We start from the raw sequence: 18,663 nt of genomic DNA, 5'->3' as shown, positions 1-18,663 counted from the left end.
AATAAAGCGCGTTAGAATGTTTCGCGGTCTCTCGGCGTTGCATACATATATGGATCACATTCACAAGTGCTTATTGGTTTCTGTCGTGACTTATGGGCGGGGCCTGTTTCATTGTGACGTCACAGCAGAAAAACCTTTATAAAGTGCATTAGTTTAGAGTGTTTCGCAGTTCCCTTTGGAGATAGTCTTTCGACGTTGCGTAGGCTACATATATGGATCACATTCACAAGTAACTTGCGTTTCATGCACAGATTTTGTTTTTCTTCAACTGTTATGGAATAATATAATTTTGGTCACATATTTGCGCAACGAGAACTTCAGTCAAGTGGAAAGTAAGAAATAGTATCGCTACAATAACAAGACAAGTAGGCATGAGACTGCAACAGATAACAGAAGAGTCACCGAAAAGTAAGATTTCACAAATACCTATTTAATATTTAAAAAAGCTAAATGAAATCTGAAATAGTTAAATTTATAATGAAACATAGTCAAACACATTTTCAAGTGACAAAGCAAAACTAATGCCCAGATATAATTATTTTAAAATATGAAATCTGTGGTGAATTGGCCTTTTTGTCATATTGGTTCCTAGCTCTGGTGCAGCTCTGGGCGGGACTGACCAGCTATGTGCCCATCGCACAGTCTGTTGTAGTCTGCTTATCCAGAAAACCCTTAACCGCCTGTAGCATTAGGGAAAAGCTGCCCTTTCAGGTCAGGAATGTAGAGAAGTTGTGGCACTGAACTATGTGCGGGACAACTAGCAATGGACCAAGAGCGCACTCTGTGCATTGCATACCCTGGCCAGTTGGATATTTTGGCAAAGCTGTCAGTTCACCCTAAGTAAGCACTTGGAGTTAGGACTAGGGTGTGTCCTGTAAGGTTGCGGTGGGTGGGACACAGGCCACACCCTAGGTTGCCAAAAAAATGACAAACAACTATTTTAAAAAAAGATAAATGAAATCTGAAATAATTACATTTATAATGAAACGTACTCAAACACATTTTCAAGTGACAAAGCAAAACTATTGCCCAGATATAATTATTTTAAAACACAAAATCTGTGGTGAATTGGCCTCTTTGTCATATTGGTTCTTAGCTCTGGTGCAGCTCTGGGCGGGACTGACCAGCTATGTGCCCATCACACAGTCTGTTGTAGTCTGCTTATCCAGAAAACCCTTAACTGCATGTACAATTAGGGAAAAGCTGCCCTTTTAGGTCAGGAATGCAGGGAAGTTGTGGCACTGAGCTATGTGAGGGAAACTAGCAATGGACCAAGAGCGCACTCTGCGCATTGATACCCTGGCCAGTTGGATATTTTGGCAAAGCTGTCAGTTCACCCCAAGTAAACACTTGGAGTTAGGACTAGGGTGCATCCTGTAAGGTTGCGGTGGGTGGGACACAGGCCGCACCCTAGGTTGCCAAAAAAAATGACAAACAACTATTTAAAAAAAAGATAAATGAAATCTGAAATAATTGAATTTATAATGAAACATAGTCAAACACATTTTCAAGTGACAAAGCAAAACTAATGCACAGATATAATGATTTTAAAATATGAAATCTGTGCTGAATTGGCCTTTTTGTCATATTGGTTCCTAGCTCTGGTGCAGCTCTGGGCGGGACTGACCACCTATGTGCCCATCGCGCAGTCTGTTGTAGTCTGCTTATCCAGAAAACCCTTAAATGCATGTACAATTAGGGAAAAGCTGCCCTTTCAGGTCAGGAATGTAGGGAAGTTGTGGCACTGAACTATGTGAGGGAAACTAGCAATGGACCAAGAGCGCACTCTGCGCATTGCATACCCTGGCCGGTTGGATATTTTGGCAAAGCTGTCAGTTCACCCCAAGTAAACACTTGGAGTTAGTACTAGGGTGTGTCCTGTAAGGTTGCGGTGGGTGGGACACAGGCCGCACCCTAGATGGCCAAGAAAAATGACAAAAAAATTATTTGAAAAAGCTAAATGAAATCTGAAATAGTTATATATATAATGAAACATAGTCAAACACATTTTCAAGTGACAAAGCAAAACTAATGCCGAGGTATAATGATTTTAAAATATGAAATCTGTGGTGAATTGGCCTTTTCGTCATATTGGTTCCTAGCTTTGGTGCAGCACTCTGGGCGGGACTGACCAGCTATGTGCCCATCGCGCAGTCTGTTGTTGTCTGCTTATCCAGAAAACTCTTAACCGCCTGTACAATTAAGGAAAAGCTCCCTTTCAGGTCAGGAATGTAGAGAATTTGTGGCACTGAACTATGTGCGGGACAACTAGCAATGGACCAAGAGCGCACTCTGCGCATTGCATACCCTGGCCAGTTGGATATTTTGGCAAAGCTGTCAGTTCACCCCAAGTAAACACTTGGAGTTAGGACTAGGGTGCGTCCTGTAAGGTTGCGGTGGGTGGGACACAGGCCGCACCCTAGGTTGCCAAAAAAAATGACAAACAACTATTTAAAAAAAAGATAAATGAAATCTGAAATAATTACATTTATAATGAAACGTACTCAAACACATTTTCAAGTGACAAAGCAAAACTATTGCCCAGATATAATTATTTTAAAACACAAAATCTGTGGTGAATTGGCCTCTTTGTCATATTAGTTCCTAGCTCTGGTGCAGCACTCTGGGCGGGACTGACCAGCTATGTGCCCATCGCGCAGTCAGTTGTAGTCTGCTTACCCAGAAAACCTGTTAACCGCCTGTACAATTAGGGAAAAGCTGCCCTTTTAGGTCAGGAATGCAGGGAAGTTGTGGCACTGAGCTATGTGAGGGAAACTAGCAATGGACCAAGAGCGCACTCTGCGCATTGATACCCTGGCCAGTTGGATATTTTGGCAAAGCTGTCAGTTCACCCCAAGTAAACACTTGGAGTTAGGACTAGGGTGCATCCTGTAAGGTTGCGGTGGGTGGGACACAGGCCGCACCCTAGGTTGCCAAAAAAAATGACAAACAACTATTTAAAAAAAAGATAAATGAAATCTGAAATAATTGAATTTATAATGAAACATAGTCAAACACATTTTCAAGTGACAAAGCAAAACTAATGCACAGATATAATGATTTTAAAATATGAAATCTGTGCTGAATTGGCCTTTTTGTCATATTGGTTCCTAGCTCTGGTGCAGCTCTGGGCGGGACTGACCACCTATGTGCCCATCGCGCAGTCTGTTGTAGTCTGCTTATCCAGAAAACCCTTAAATGCATGTACAATTAGGGAAAAGCTGCCCTTTCAGGTCAGGAATGTAGGGAAGTTGTGGCACTGAACTATGTGAGGGAAACTAGCAATGGACCAAGAGCGCACTCTGCGCATTGCATACCCTGGCCGGTTGGATATTTTGGCAAAGCTGTCAGTTCACCCCAAGTAAACACTTGGAGTTAGTACTAGGGTGTGTCCTGTAAGGTTGCGGTGGGTGGGACACAGGCCGCACCCTAGGTTGCCAAGAAAAATGACAAAAAAATTATTTGAAAAAGCTAAATGAAATCTGAAATAGTTATATTTATAATGAAACATAGTCAAACACATTTTCAAGTGACAAAGCAAAACTAATGCCGAGGTATAATGATTTTAAAATATGAAATCTGTGGTGAATTGGCCTTTTCGTCATATTGGTTCCTAGCTTTGGTGCAGCACTCTGGGCGGGACTGACCAGCTATGTGCCCATCGCGCAGTCTGTTGTTGTCTGCTTATCCAGAAAACTCTTAACCGCCTGTACCATTAGGGAAAAGCTGCCCTTTCAGGACAGGAATGTAGGGAAGTTGTGGCACTGAACTATGTGCAGGACAACTAGCAATGGACCAAGAGCGCACTCTGCGCATTGCATACCCTGGCCAGTTGGATATTTTGGCAAAGCTGTCAGTTCACCCCAAGTAAACACTTGGAGTTAGGACTAGGGTGCGTCCTGTAAGGTTGCGGTGGGTGGGACACAGGCCGCACCCTAGGTTGCCAAAAAAAATGACAAACAACTATTTAAAAAAAAGATAAATGAAATCTGAAATAATTACATTTATAATGAAACGTACTCAAACACATTTTCAAGTGACAAAGCAAAACTATTGCCCAGATATAATTATTTTAAAACACAAAATCTGTGGTGAATTGGCCTCTTTGTCATATTAGTTCCTAGCTCTGGTGCAGCACTCTGGGCGGGACTGACCAGCTATGTGCCCATTGCGTATTCTGTTGTAGTCTGCTTACCCAGAAAACCTGTTAACCGCCTGTACAATTAGGGAAAAGCTGCCCTTTCTGGTCAGGAATGCAGGGAAGTTGTGGCACTGAGCTATGTGAGGGAAACTAGCAATGGACCAAGAGCGCACTCTGCGCATTGCATACCCTGGCCAGTTGGATATTTTGGCAAAGCTGTCAGTTCACCCCAAGTAAACACTTGGAGTTAGGACTAGGGTGCGTCCTGTAAGGTTGCGGTGGGTGGGACACAGGCCACACCCTAGGTTGCCACTAAAAACGACAAAAAATTATTTAAAAAGCGAAATGAAATCTGAAATAGTTACATTTATAATGAAACATAGTCAAACACATTTTCAAGTGACAAAGCAAAACTAATGCCCAGATATAATTATTTTAATATATGAAATCTTTGGTGAATTGGCCTTTTTGTCAAATTGGTTCCTAGCTCTGGTGCAGCTCTGGGCGGGACTGACCAGCTATGTGCCCATCACACAGTCTGTTGTAGTCTGCTTATCCAGAAAACCCTTAACTGCATGTACAATTAGGGAAAAGCTGCCCTTTTAGGTCAGGAATGCAGGGAAGTTATGGCACTGAGCTATGTGAGGGAAACTAGCAATGGACCAAGAGCGCACTCTGCGCATTGCATACCCTGGCCAGTTGGATATTTTGGCAAAGCTGTCAGTTCACCCCAAGTAAACACTTGGAGTTAGGACTAGGGTGTGTCCTGTAAGGTTGCGGTGGGTGGGACACAGGCCACACCCTAGGTTGCCAAAAAAATGACAAACAACTATTTTAAAAAAAGATAAATGAAATCTGAAATAATTACATTTATAATGAAACGTACTCAAACACATTTTCAAGTGACAAAGCAAAACTATTGCCCAGATAAAATTATTATAAAACACAAAATCTGTGGTGAATTGGCCTCTTTGTCATATTGGTTCCTAGCTCTGGTGCAGCACTCTGGGCGGGACTGACCAGCTATGTGCCCATCGCATATTCTGTTGTAGTCTGCTTACCCAGAAAACCCGTTAACCGCCTGTATAATTAGGGAAAAGCTGCCCTTTCAGGTCAGGAATGTAGGGAAGTTGTGGCACTGAACTATGTGCGGGACAACTAGCAATGGACCAAGAGCGCACTCTGCGCATTGCATACCCTGGCCAGTTGGATATTTTGGCAAAGCTGTCAGTTCACCCCAGGTAAACACTTGGAGTTAGGACTAGGGTGCGTCCTGTAAGGTTGCGGTGGGTGGGACACAGGCCGCACCCTAGGTTGCCAAGAAAAATGACAAACAACTATTTAAAAAAAAGATAAATGAAATCTAAGATAATTGAACTTATAATGAAACATAGTCAAACACATTTTCAAGTGACAAAGCAAAACTAATGCCGAGATATAATGATTTTAAAATATGAAATCTGTGGTGAATTGGCCTTTTCGTCATATTGGTTCCTAGCTTTGGTGCAGCACTCTGGGCGGGACTGACCAGCTATGTGCCCATCGCGCTGTCTGTTGTAGTCTGCTTATCCAGAAAACCCTTAACTGCCTGTACAATTAGGGAAAAGTTGCCCTTTCAGGTCAGGAATGTAGGGAAGTTGTGGCACTGAACTATGTGCGGGACAACTAGCAATGGACCAAGAGCGCACTCTGCGCATTGCATACCCTGGCCAGTTGGATATTTTGGCAAAAAAAATGACAAACAACTATTTAAAAAAAAGATAAATGAAATCTGAAATAGTTGAATTAATAATGAAACATAGTCAAACACATTTTCAAGTGACAAAGCAAAACTAATGCCGAGATATAATGATTTTAAAATATGAAATCTGTGGTGAATCGGCCTTTTTGTCATATTGGTTCCTAGCTCTGGTGTAGCACTCTGGGCGGGACTGACCAGCTATGTGCCCGTCACACAGTGTGTTGTAGTCTGCTTATCCAGAAAACACTTAACCGCCTGTACAATTAGGGAAAAGCTGCCCTTTCAGGTCAGGAAAGTAGGGAAGTTGTGGCACTGAACTATAACAGCAGACATATCACCCTGTAGCCCAAGACTTTGCTCACTGAAGCTAAGCAGGGCTGAGCCTGGTTAGTACCTGGATGGGAAACCTCCTGGGAAAAAGTAGGTTGCTGTTGAAAAGGTGTTACTGAGGCCAGCAGGGGGTGCTCACCCTGTGGTCTGTGTGGGTCATAACGTCCCAGTATAGTAATGGGGACACTATACTGTCAAAAAGCACTGTCCTTCGGATGAGACGTTAAACCGAGGTCCTGACTCTCTGTGGTCATTAAAAATCCCAGGATGTCCTTCGAAAAGAGTAGGGGTATAACCCCGACATCCTGGCCAAATTTGCCCATTGGCCTCTGTCAGTCATGGCCTCCTAATCATCCCCATATACTGATTGGCTTCATCACTCTGTCTCCTCGCCACCAATAAGCTGATGTGTGGTAGGTGTTCTGGTGCAATATGGCTGCCGTCACATCATCAATTTTTTTTACCAAAAAAAAAATGACAAACAATTGTTTAAAAACAGCTAAATGAAATCAGAAATAGTTAAATTTATAATGAAACATAGTCAAACACATTTTCAATTGACAAAGCAAAACTAATGCCCAGATATAATTATTTTAAAATATGAAATCTGTGGTGAATTGGCCTTTTTGTCATTTTGGTTCCTAGCTCTGGTATAGCACTCTGGGCGGGACAGACCAGCTATGTGCCCATCGCGAAGTCTGTTGTTGTCTGCTTATCCAGAAAACCCTTTAGCTGCCTGTACAATTAAGGAAAAGCTCCCTTTCAGGTCAGGAATGTAGGGAAGTCGTGGCACTGAACTATGTGCGGGACAACTAGCAATGGAACAAGAGCGCACTCTGCGCATTGCATACCCTGGCCAGTTGGATATTTTGGCAAAGCTGTCAGTTCACCCTAAGTAAGCACTTGGAGTTAGGACTAGGGTGTGTCCTTTAAGGTTGCGGTGGGTGGGACACAGGCCACACCCTAGGTTGCCAAAAAAAATAACAAACAACTATTTAAAAAAAAGATAAATTAAATCTGAAATAATTACATTTATAATGAAACGTACTCTACCACATTTTCAAGTGACAAAGCAAAACTATTGCCCAGATATAATTATTTTAAAACACAAAATCTGTGGTGAATTGGCCTTTTGTCATATTGGTTCCTAGCTCTGGTGCAGCACTCTGGGTGGGACTGACCAGCTATGTGCCCATCGCGCATTCTGTTGTAGTCTGCTTACCCAGAAAACCCCTTAACCGCCCTTTACAATTAGAAAAAAGCTGCCCTTTCAGGTCAGGAATGTAGGGAAGTTGTGGCACTGAACTATGTGCGGGACAGCTAGCAATGGACCAAGAGCGCACTCTGCGCATTGCATACCCTGGCCAGTTGGATATTTTGGCAAAGCTGTCAGTTCACCCCAAGTAACACTTGGAGTTAGGACTAGGGTGCGTCCTGTAAGGTTGCGGTGGGTGGGACACAGGCCGCACCCTAGGTTGCCACTAAAAATGACAAAAAAATTATTTAAAAAGCTAAATGAAATCTGAAATAGGTAAATTTATAATGAAACATAGTCAAACACATTTTCAAGTGACAAAGCAAAACTAAATGCACAGATATAATGATTTTAAAATATGAAATCTGTGCTGAATTGGCCTTTTTGTCATATTGGTTCCTAGCTCTGGTGCAGCTCTGGGCGGGACTGACCAGCTATGTGCCCATCGCGCAGTCTGTTGTAGTCTGCTTATCCAGAAAACCCTTAAATGCATGTACAATTAGGGAAAAGCTGCCCTTTCAAGGTCAGGAATGTAGGGAAGTTGTGGCACTGAACTATGTGAGGGAAACTAGCAATGGACCAAGAGCGCACTCTGCGCATTGCATACCCTGGCCGGTTGGATATTTTGGCAAAGCTGTCAGTTCACCCCAAGTAAACACTTGGAATTAGTACTAGGGTGTGTCCTGTAAGGTTGCGGTGGGTGGGACACAGGCCACACCCTAGGTTGCCAAGAAAAATGACAAAAAAATTATTTGAAAAAGCTAAATGAAATCTGAAATAGTTATATTTATAATGAAACATAGTCAAACACATTTTCAAGTGACAAAGCAAAACTAATGCCGAGATATAATTATTTTAAAATATGAAATCTGTGGTGAATTGGCCTTTTCGTCATATTGGTTCCTAGCTCTGGTGCAGCACTCTGGGCGGGACTGACCAGCTATGTGCCCATCGCGCAGTCTGTTGTAGTCTGCTTATCCAGAAAACCTCTTAACCGCCTGTACAATTAAGGAAAAGCTCCCTTTCAGGACAGGAATGTAGGGAAGTTGTGGCACTGAACTATGTGCAGGACAACTAGCAATGGACCAAGAGCGCACTCTGCGCATTGCATACCCTGGCCAGTTGGATATTTTGGCAAAGCTGTCAGTTCACCCCAAGTAAGCACTTGGAGTTAGGACTAGGGTGTGTCCTGTAAGGTTGCGGTGGGTGGGACACAGGCCACACCCTAGGTTGCCAAAAAAATGACAAACAACTATTTTAAAAAAAGATAAATGAAATCTGAAATAATTACATTTATAATGAAACGTACTCAAACACATTTTCAAGTGACAAAGCAAAACTATTGCCCAGATATAATTATTTTAAAACACAAAATCTGTGGTGAATTGGCCTCTTTGTCATATTGGTTCCTAGCTCTGGTGCAGCACTCTGGGCGGGACTGACCAGCTATGTGCCCATCGCGTATTCTGTTGTAGTCTGCTTACCCAGAAAACCCGTTAACCGCCTGTACAATTAGGGAAAAGCTGCCCTTTCTGGTCAGGAATGTAGGGAAGTTGTGGCACTGAACTATGTCCGGGACAACTAGCAATGGACCAAGAGCGCACTCTGCGCATTGCATACCCTGGCCAGTTGGATATTTTGGCAAAGCTGTCAGTTCACCCCAAGTAAACACTTGGAGTTAGGACTAGGGTGCGTCCTGTAAGGTTGCGGTGGGTGGGACACAGGCCACACCCTAGGTTGCCACTAAAAACGACAAAAAATTATTTAAAAAGCGAAATGAAATCTGAAATAGTTACATTTATAATGAAACATAGTCAAACACATTTTCAAGTGACAAAGCAAAACTAATGCCCAGATATAATTATTTTAATATATGAAATCTTTGGTGAATTGGCCTTTTTGTCAAATTGGTTCCTAGCTCTGGTGCAGCTCTGGGCGGGACTGACCAGCTATGTGCCCATCACACAGTCTGTTGTAGTCTGCTTATCCAGAAAACCCTTAACTGCATGTACAATTAGGGAAAAGCTGCCCTTTTAGGTCAGGAATGCAGGGAAGTTGTGGCACTGAGCTATGTGAGGGAAACTAGCAATGGACCAAGAGCGCACTCTGCGCATTGCATACCCTGGCCAGTTGGATATTTTGGCAAAGCTGTCAGTTCACCCCAAGTAAACACTTGGAGTTAGGACTAGGGTGTGTCCTGTAAGGTTGCGGTGGGTGGGACACAGGCCACACCCTAGGTTGCCAAAAAAATGACAAACAACTATTTTAAAAAAAGATAAATGAAATCTGAAATAATTACATTTATAATGAAACGTACTCAAACACATTTTCAAGTGACAAAGCAAAACTATTGCCCAGATATAATTATTTTAAAACACAAAATCTGTGGTGAATTGGCCTCTTTGTCATATTGGTTCCTAGCTCTGGTGCAGCACTCTGGGCGGGACTGACCAGCTATGTGCCCATCGCATATTCTGTTGTAGTCTGCTTACCCAGAAAACCCGTTAACCGCCTGTATAATTAGGGAAAAGCTGCCCTTTCAGGTCAGGAATGTAGGGAAGTTGTGGCACTGAACTATGTGCGGGACAACTAGCAATGGACCAAGAGCGCACTCTGCGCATTGCATACCCTGGCCAGTTGGATATTTTGGCAAAGCTGTCAGTTCACCCCAGGTAAACACTTGGAGTTAGGACTAGGGTGCGTCCTGTAAGGTTGCGGTGGGTGGGACACAGGCCGCACCCTAGGTTGCCAAGAAAAATGACAAACAACTATTTAAAAAAAAGATAAATGAAATCTGAAATAATTGAATTTATAATGAAACATAGTCAAACACATTTTCAAGTGACAAAGCAAAACTAATGCCGAGATATAATGATTTTAAAATATGAAATCTGTGGTGAATTGGCCTTTTCGTCATATTGGTTCCTAGCTTTGGTGCAGCACTCTGGGCGGGACTGACCAGCTATGTGCCCATCGCGCAGTCTGTTGTAGTCTGCTTATCCAGAAAACCCTTAACTGCCTGTACAATTAGGGAAAAGTTGCCCTTTCAGGTCAGGAATGTAGGGAAGTTGTGGCACTGAACTATGTGCGGGACAACTAGCAATGGACCAAGAGCGCACTCTGCGCATTGCATACCCTGGCCAGTTGGATATTTTGGCAAAAAAAATGACAAACAACTATTTAAAAAAAAGATAAATGAAATCTGAAATAGTTGAATTAATAATGAAACATAGTCAAACACATTTTCAAGTGACAAAGCAAAACTAATGCCGAGATATAATGATTTTAAAATATGAAATCTGTGGTGAATCGGCCTTTTTGTCATATTGGTTCCTAGCTCTGGTGTAGCACTCTGGGCGGGACTGACCAGCTATGTGCCCGTCGCACAGTGTGTTGTAGTCTGCTTATCCAGAAAACACTTAACCGCCTGTACAATTAGGGAAAAGCTGCCCTTTCAGGTCAGGAAAGTAGGGAAGTTGTGGCACTGAACTATAACAGCAGACATATCACCCTGTAGCCCAAGACTTTGCTCACTGAAGCTAAGCAGGGCTGAGCCTGGTTAGTACCTGGATGGGAGACCTCCTGGGAAAAAGTAGGTTGCTGTTGAAGAGGTGTTACTGAGGCCAGCAGGGGGTGCTCACCCTGTGGTCTGTGTGGGTCATAACGCCCCAGTATAGTAATGGGGACACTATACTGTCAAAAAGCACCGTCCTTCGGATGAGACGTTAAACCGAGGTCCTGACTCTCTGTGGTCATTAAAAATCCCAGGATGTCCTTCGAAAAGAGTAGGGGTGTAACCCCGACATCCTGGCCAAATTTGCCCATTGGCCTCTGTCAGTCATGGCCTCCTAATCATCCCCATATACTGATTGGCTTCATCACTCTGTCTCCTCGCCACCAATAAGCTGATGTGTGGTAGGTGTTCTGGTGCAATATGGCTGCCGTCACATCATCAATTTTTTTTACCAAAAAAAAAATGACAAACAATTGTTTAAAAACAGCTAAATGAAATCAGAAATAGTTAAATTTATAATGAAACATAGTCAAACACATTTTCAATTGACAAAGCAAAACTAATGCCCAGATATAATTATTTTAAAATATGAAATCTGTGGTGAATTGGCCTTTTTGTCATTTTGGTTCCTAGCTCTGGTATAGCACTCTGGGCGGGACAGACCAGCTATGTGCCCATCGCGAAGTCTGTTGTTGTCTGCTTATCTAGAAAACCTTTAGCTGCCTGTACAATTAGGGAAAAGCTGCCCTTTCAGGTCAGGAATGTAGGGAAGTCGTGGCACTGAACTATGTGCGGGACAACTAGCAATGGAACAAGAGCGCACTCTGCGCATTGCATACCCTGGCCAGTTGGATATTTTGGCAAAGCTGTCAGTTCACCCTAAGTAAGCACTTGGAGTTAGGACTAGGGTGTGTCCTGTAAGGTTGCGGTGGGTGGGACACAGGCCACACCCTAGGTTGCCAAAAAAATAACAAACAACTATTTAAAAAAAAGATAAATTAAATCTGAAATAATTACATTTATAATGAAACGTACTCTACCACATTTTCAAGTGACAAAGCAAAACTATTGCCCAGATATAATTATTTTAAAACACAAAATCTGTGGTGAATTGGCCTTTTTGTCATATTGGTTCCTAGCTCTGGTGCAGCACTCTGGGCGGGACTGACCAGCTATGTGCCCATCGCGCATTCTGTTGTAGTCTGCTTACCCAGAAAACCCCTTAACCGCCCTTTACAATTAGAAAAAAGCTGCCCTTTCATGTCAGGAATGTAGGGAAGTTGTGGCACTGAACTATGTGTAGGACAACTAGCAATGGACCAAGAGCGCACTCTGCGCATTGCATACCCTGGCCAGTTGGATATTTTGGCAAAGCTGTCAGTTCACCCCAAGTAACACTTGGAGTTAGGACTAGGGTGCGTCCTGTAAGGTTGCGGTGGGTGGGACACAGGCCGCACCCTAGGTTGCCACTAAAAATGACAAAAAAATTATTTAAAAAGCTAAATGAAATCTGAAATAGGTAAATTTATAATGAAACATAGTCAAACACATTTTCAAGTGACAAAGCAAAATTAATGCCCAGATATAATTATTTTAATATATGAAATCTGTGGTGAATTGGCCTTTTTTTTCATATTGGTTCCTAGCTCTGGTGCAGCACTCTGGGCGGGACTGACTAGCTATGTGCCCATCGCGCAGTCTGTTGTAGTCTGCTTACCCAGAAAACCCCTTAACCGCCCTTTACAATTAGAAAAAAGCTGCCCTTTCAGGTCAGGAATGTAGGGAAGTTGTGGCACTGAACTATGTGAGGGAAACTAGCAATGGACCAAGAGCGCACTCTGCGCATTGCATACCCTGGCCAGTTGGATATTTTGGCAAAGCTGTCAGTTCACCCCAAGTAAACACTTGGAGTTAGGACTAGGGTGCGTCCTATAAGGTTGCGGTGGGTGGGACACAGGCCGCACCCTAGGTTGCCAAGAAAAATGACAAAAAATTATTTAAAAAAGCTAAATGAAATCTGAAATAGTTTAATTTATAATGAAACATAGTCAAACACATTTTCAAGTGACAAAGCAAAACTAATGCGGAGATATAATGATTTTAAAATATGAAATCTGTGGTGAATTGGCCTTTTCCTTATATCGGTTCCTAGCTTTGGTGCAGCACTCTAGGCAGGACTGACCAGCTATGTGCCCATCGCGCAGTCAGTTGTAGTCTGCTAATCCAGAAAACTCTTAACCGCCTGTACCATTAGGGAAAAGCTGCCCTTTCAGGACAGGAATGTAGGGAAGTTGTGGCACTGAACTATGTGCAGGACAACTAGCAATGGACCAAGAGCGCACTCTGCGCATTGCATACCCTGGCCAGTTGGATATTTTGGCAAAGCTGTCAGTTCACCCCAAGTAACACTTGGAGTAAGGACTAGGGTGCGTCCTGTAAGGTTGCGGTGGGTGGGACACAGGCCGCACCCTAGGTTGCCAAAAAAGAAAAAAAGACAAACAATTGACCCTTTGCCGGAAGTTTGATTGACAAGCGATCTAACCAATCAGAATGCAGAATCCGCCATTTTGTCCGACAAAACAGTCAGGAGGTGGACTTAAACTTGAAAAATGGTCTGTATTTATGTCTTTCCGTGTTTGAAACAACATTCCTTCTCATGTTCATTCATGTTTATTTGATGCTATAAATGAACTAGTAGGAAGAGATGATCGGTTTACGAGCCTCTTGAGCTGAGGCGCTACAGCAATCTATCACGACCATGGTCACGACACATTAAAGAGCCACAAAATGGTTTTTATTATTTGAATTTCTTAAAAAACTACACAGTTTGAAAGCCGGGACTTTGTTTAATGTCATAAGTAACCTGCTTTGTCTTGTCTGTCGACGTGTTGTCAGTGTTCTCTTCACTCCACAATGTATTTTTCACTGCGTGTGGCGTGACAGCGCCACGGCTTGTCGGACAAAGCAACAGTAATTAAGGGGGGCAGGTCTTTGCGAAGGGTCAATTATTAAAAAAAAAAAAAAGCTTAATGAAGTTCGTAATATAGTTAAGTTTACAAAAGAAACAGTCAAATACATTTTAAATGACAAACGTTGCTAAATACGCAGCGCTCCCATTGAAACCAATTGATAATATGCTGGACTTAGGAAAAAATTCTTTGGTGAACACAAGGCCTTAAGTTACTCCCATCCTACACAGCTCTAATGTAATGTATAAATTTGTAATCTCATAATACTTGTTGCTGTCTTAAATTGATTGTTTGTTACACGGTCATAGTTTGATACATTATTTTATTTTTATATTTTAAATAGTTTGTGTTATTTTGTTTTCTCCAATAGCCCAAGCATACATACAGGCATATAGAATGATGCATCAAACAAATTCTTAATGAGAAAAAAAGTAAATAAATCAGTTTCATAGTGATAAAGTGATCAAGGGTTCCGCCAATTGTGTGCATTCATGCAACGTAAGCATGACGTACATCCGAGTCAACGAGGGCAGTTAGTGAGGGAAGGGCATAAAAAAGTGAAGTGGAACTTAGCCTAAATGACTGAAGTCCTGCATTATGTCACAGAAAAGTCTGACATTTTCATCAGAAGTTACTGTATACCATTTTGATTAACCCGAATGGTGCTCTTTGGGTAACTTTTGACCCCAAAATGTTATGTTTTGATTTTAAAACATAACTTTATTGAAATAGTTTGAAACTTTGTGACTTATGTGAACATACACACACACACGTACACACAAAAAAAACATGATTGGAAAAATGCTAAATAGTTAAATAGTCATACTTGTGCAACATTCTGTAAATTTGAATTGTCAATTTTGATTTCATAGTGACTTTAAGGTCATATTATCTAAATGTTAAAGTCTATCATCTCATTTGTTAATTTACAATTATTAAGAAATCACACCAAGCCTACAAGATTTATCTAAAAGTTCCATCGCCGGATGTCATGGGCCATTTCAGCTAAAGAACAGACTGATCTGCTTTTGTGTTATGAGAGAGCAGGCTTAAGCAAACAACATGAAGTAGATGACATGTCACCATGTATGGTGAAACTGCCCACGGCTTATTTTTCTTGTTGAAAACAGACACAGCTCACTAGGTTGCATCCTCAGAACGGATTCTGAGTGCTATCTAACCAAACTTTGCAGATTTACAACTGAGAACCTTTTAACAACCATGCGCCAACATCTGTGAGGAACTCCAAACAGTCAGAGCCCTCGCTATCTGTCAAACAGATGTGTGCAAATTCACACAGCCATCATAAACCACCAAAACAGAGTTCTATAATTTCAACAGTCCTCCTCAGACTTTCATCAGCATGATTCATTGCTAAGGGGGACAAACAGCATGTGACAAAGTGACAAGCAATAAAAGCTGTTTCTTGTAAATCTGTCCTAACCAGTTTCACATTTACATTAAACATTAAATATCTTCTAAATTGCTGTAATCATGTCAGCACAGTAGTTCCATGTACTGTGTCTTTGGTTGCTAGCTTAAGTCATTAGCCCTCATGCTAACACCATTCTAATGCCAAACAGCATCTGTCTCCATTGTCATCTTTTGAAAAATAGCTGTATATTCTGACAAGATGTGCTTTTTTAGAAAATATTGCAAATATTTCATTATTTTATTGCAGAAGTTTCATCAGAGACAAGTTTTGTTTTGTTTTTGAGAGCTCTTAAAGCATCACTATGTAGTTTTTTTACCTTAAAATAATGTCTCTAAAATTATGCTACCTGAGCAGCCTCCCAGCAGCTGCAACCACTCTCTTCAAGTTTCGTGCTCGGGTCGGTACACACAGCCCCACCCATCAACTGCCAATGGAAGAGTGCGACCTGCTTTACGGCATCCGTCACATATTTTACATGTAGCCTGGAGTTAGCCAACAGCCAACTATAAGACGAAATGGTCTAATATGCAAGTCTCAAAACCAACGCCATGGCAGAGCCAGCAAATAAACCAAAGTGGGTTTTGTCTGAGGAAGTGAAGAAAAGAAAGAGAGAGAGTGATCAGACACGAGCCCGAACACGAATCAATATTGGACGGGATTACACTCGGTGGCACAAGCTGAAAGAGGCAACAGGTTGTAACACGGGCTACTTTACCTGGTCGGTGGACATGATTTCCAAACACGGTTTCTGCATTCGCCAGTTCTGTCAGCTTAGTCAACAAATTCACATGTATTGCACTTATCAACCACATGGGGGAACCGTGAGCAAATGTTCCATGGTGTTGCTTTAAAAGCACATTCTTGCCTTGTCTTTTCTTCACAGCTCAGCATGTGAAGGTATTTGTGCATTCAAGTCTTCATATTATGAAGTTTATATTTACGAGTTGGGAAGTCATAATTACGACATCAAGTGTGGTCACTTTAATCACTCTGGAAGTTTGCAGAGGCCCCCTCATGGATTCCAGACCCCAGGTTGAGAACCTCTGCTTTAGTTGTTTCACTCCTGGTTCCGATACGGGGGTCATTCGGTTTTCTTCAACGACTCATTCTGTTGTTGTTTTTTCTTGCCAGCATGCTTCCTAAACAAAGGCTTGCAAAATTTATCAGTTTATCTGTAACACTTTACAGCAAGGAGCCATTTGTTAACATTAGTCAACTACACAGGAAATAATAATAATAAAAAATCTTCTAAAGCATTTATTAAATTTAGTTAATGTTAATATCAACATTTAACAAAACTTTACTAAAATCAAAAGTTGTATCTGTTAAGATTAATGGTAACACTTTACAGTAAGGTTTCATTTGTTAACTTTAGTTAACGAACTAAGAATTAACAAAACGTCTAAAGCATTTATTAATCTTCATGAATGTTAATAATTTGGCAATAAATTTTTAGGATCAAAAGTTGTATTTGTTAACATTAGTTAATGCACTGTGAATGAACATGAACATTTTTATTAACTAACGTTAGAAAAGGTTAATAAATGCTGTAAAAATACAAAGTTCTGTCATGAAACTCTAGATGGCGTAGGCTGATAGGTCCTTAACTCAATCTGCTTGCAGTCACATCCTTCTCTATAGGGCAGATTGGTTCCTGCTGTATTAGCAATGAGCTCATTGCTCAACCTTCACAAACTTGGTCAGCATTTGCTGTAGCAGATGCAGCATGCTTTCAGAAACCCCCCACCTTCCCCAGCTACACCTGTATAGATTTGCTGTGGGTAAATCCTGTATGCTACATTGATGTTCATGTATGATATATGTACGCTATAATTCATATATGCAGCAGCATGTCATGCATGTACTATGGGACCTCATTGTAAAGGGTTATTATCTTGTGATCAGTATAAACTGCAGTCAAAAAATAAATGCTCTTTTTTTTTCAAAATATTTCACTAACTTCCATATGTTGCTTCAGTTTGAGAGGAAACTATAATTTGATACTTTAACCACAGTATTGATTGTTGTTTAAAAGTTAATCATTGTAACAGTAACCATTTTAATGATAACATTACGTGATATGTAGCATAATGTAAGTTAAAATATATTTAGAAGAATGTTTCAACTGTTTTTTCAAGTCATTTTTCAAAATATATTTTGTGTACAACAGAAGTCATACAGGTTTGGAATCACAAACAGGTGGGACATTTTCATATTTTGGTGAACTGTCCCTTTAACACTTTCAGCTCTTTGCAGCATCTGCATTTGCAGAGATGGTTTGGCATTGCACAGGGGATGTTTAAAGTCTTTTCTGTTGCTTTTGCAGCAGACCAGATCTAGCTGTGGAGTGCACCAGATGCAGGACTTTATCCACAGACTCGGTCATCCTCCGTTTCAACTATTTTTTTTTCCTTTCTTCTTTTTCCCCCAAGAATTAAAAGGTGAGTTTTGATAGTGTCCATAAATGCATTTACAAGCTTTCTTCCAAGCTGTATTTGGCATTATGTTAAGCTTAAAGCTCTATTATGATGAACAGCTGTTTTTTTCTCAAGAGTCATGGAAAGTGGGGACAGTGTTGAAGAGGCAGGCTGAGGACAGTAGAGGCCAGTCTGAACTTAGCCACCTCAGATGAGAGGAAGGAGGCGCAGGGAGAGGGGGAGGAGGGACGGTTGTCGAGCGAACAGATTTGTTGTGGGTTCCTCAGAGGGAATGGCAAAGACAGAGGGAAAGAGAAAAAGCACACAAAGAATTAAAAAATGCTATCTGTGATGGCTCCCGGGAGACATGAAAGAAAATGAGCGGGAGCCAAGTTTTCATCAGCAGGTTGTTGGTCTGTCATGCATAGTCTCAAGCCAAAGACACACTGGATCTTTCTTCTGATCTGCCGTCAGCCATTCACCTGATGTTTAGCTGGAAGAGTATGAGGGCATGTTTGCAAAAGAAAAAAAGAAATTGCTGAAAGATCACATACTTTTATAATTTATCACCTGTTCTTCACATCTTCCAAGTAAAAGCCATAATGTTTCTGTATTTCATGAGAAAAAGTTTTAAAATGTGCCGTTTTGCACTATGAGATTGGAATTTTGTGACCCAAATTTGGGTTGCTCTAAAATGGATCATGTCAAATAGATTTTGTTGAATACAAACAAGTGCACAGTGAATCTTGTAATTCACACAGGTGGGGCATTTTTATTGCAGCTACAGTCTCGGGTCCAAGAAGCCTCTTGTTTAAAGACATGAAACTTTAATTTCCACTTGAGCTGGACTTTATAATGCAT

At 41.4% G+C, this 18,663-nt stretch overlaps 1 long non-coding RNA gene across 1 annotated transcript; it reads left to right on the top strand.

Moving 5' to 3' along the window:
* The first annotated feature begins 64 nt into the window (after positions 1 to 64).
* On the top strand, positions 65 to 18,351 carry LOC125258529. Its single transcript, XR_007182648.1, has 2 exons — positions 65 to 408; positions 17,712 to 18,351. It is a non-coding gene; the product is annotated as an uncharacterized LOC125258529 (long non-coding RNA).
* Positions 18,352 to 18,663: the final 312 nt, after the last annotated feature.

The sequence above is a fragment of the Megalobrama amblycephala genome, linkage group LG22 (assembly GCF_018812025.1).
Source record: "Megalobrama amblycephala isolate DHTTF-2021 linkage group LG22, ASM1881202v1, whole genome shotgun sequence".
NCBI lineage: Eukaryota > Metazoa > Chordata > Actinopteri > Cypriniformes > Xenocyprididae > Megalobrama > Megalobrama amblycephala.
Note: the sequence above shows the minus strand (reverse complement) of the source record. Positions and strands in the feature narration are given on the sequence as shown.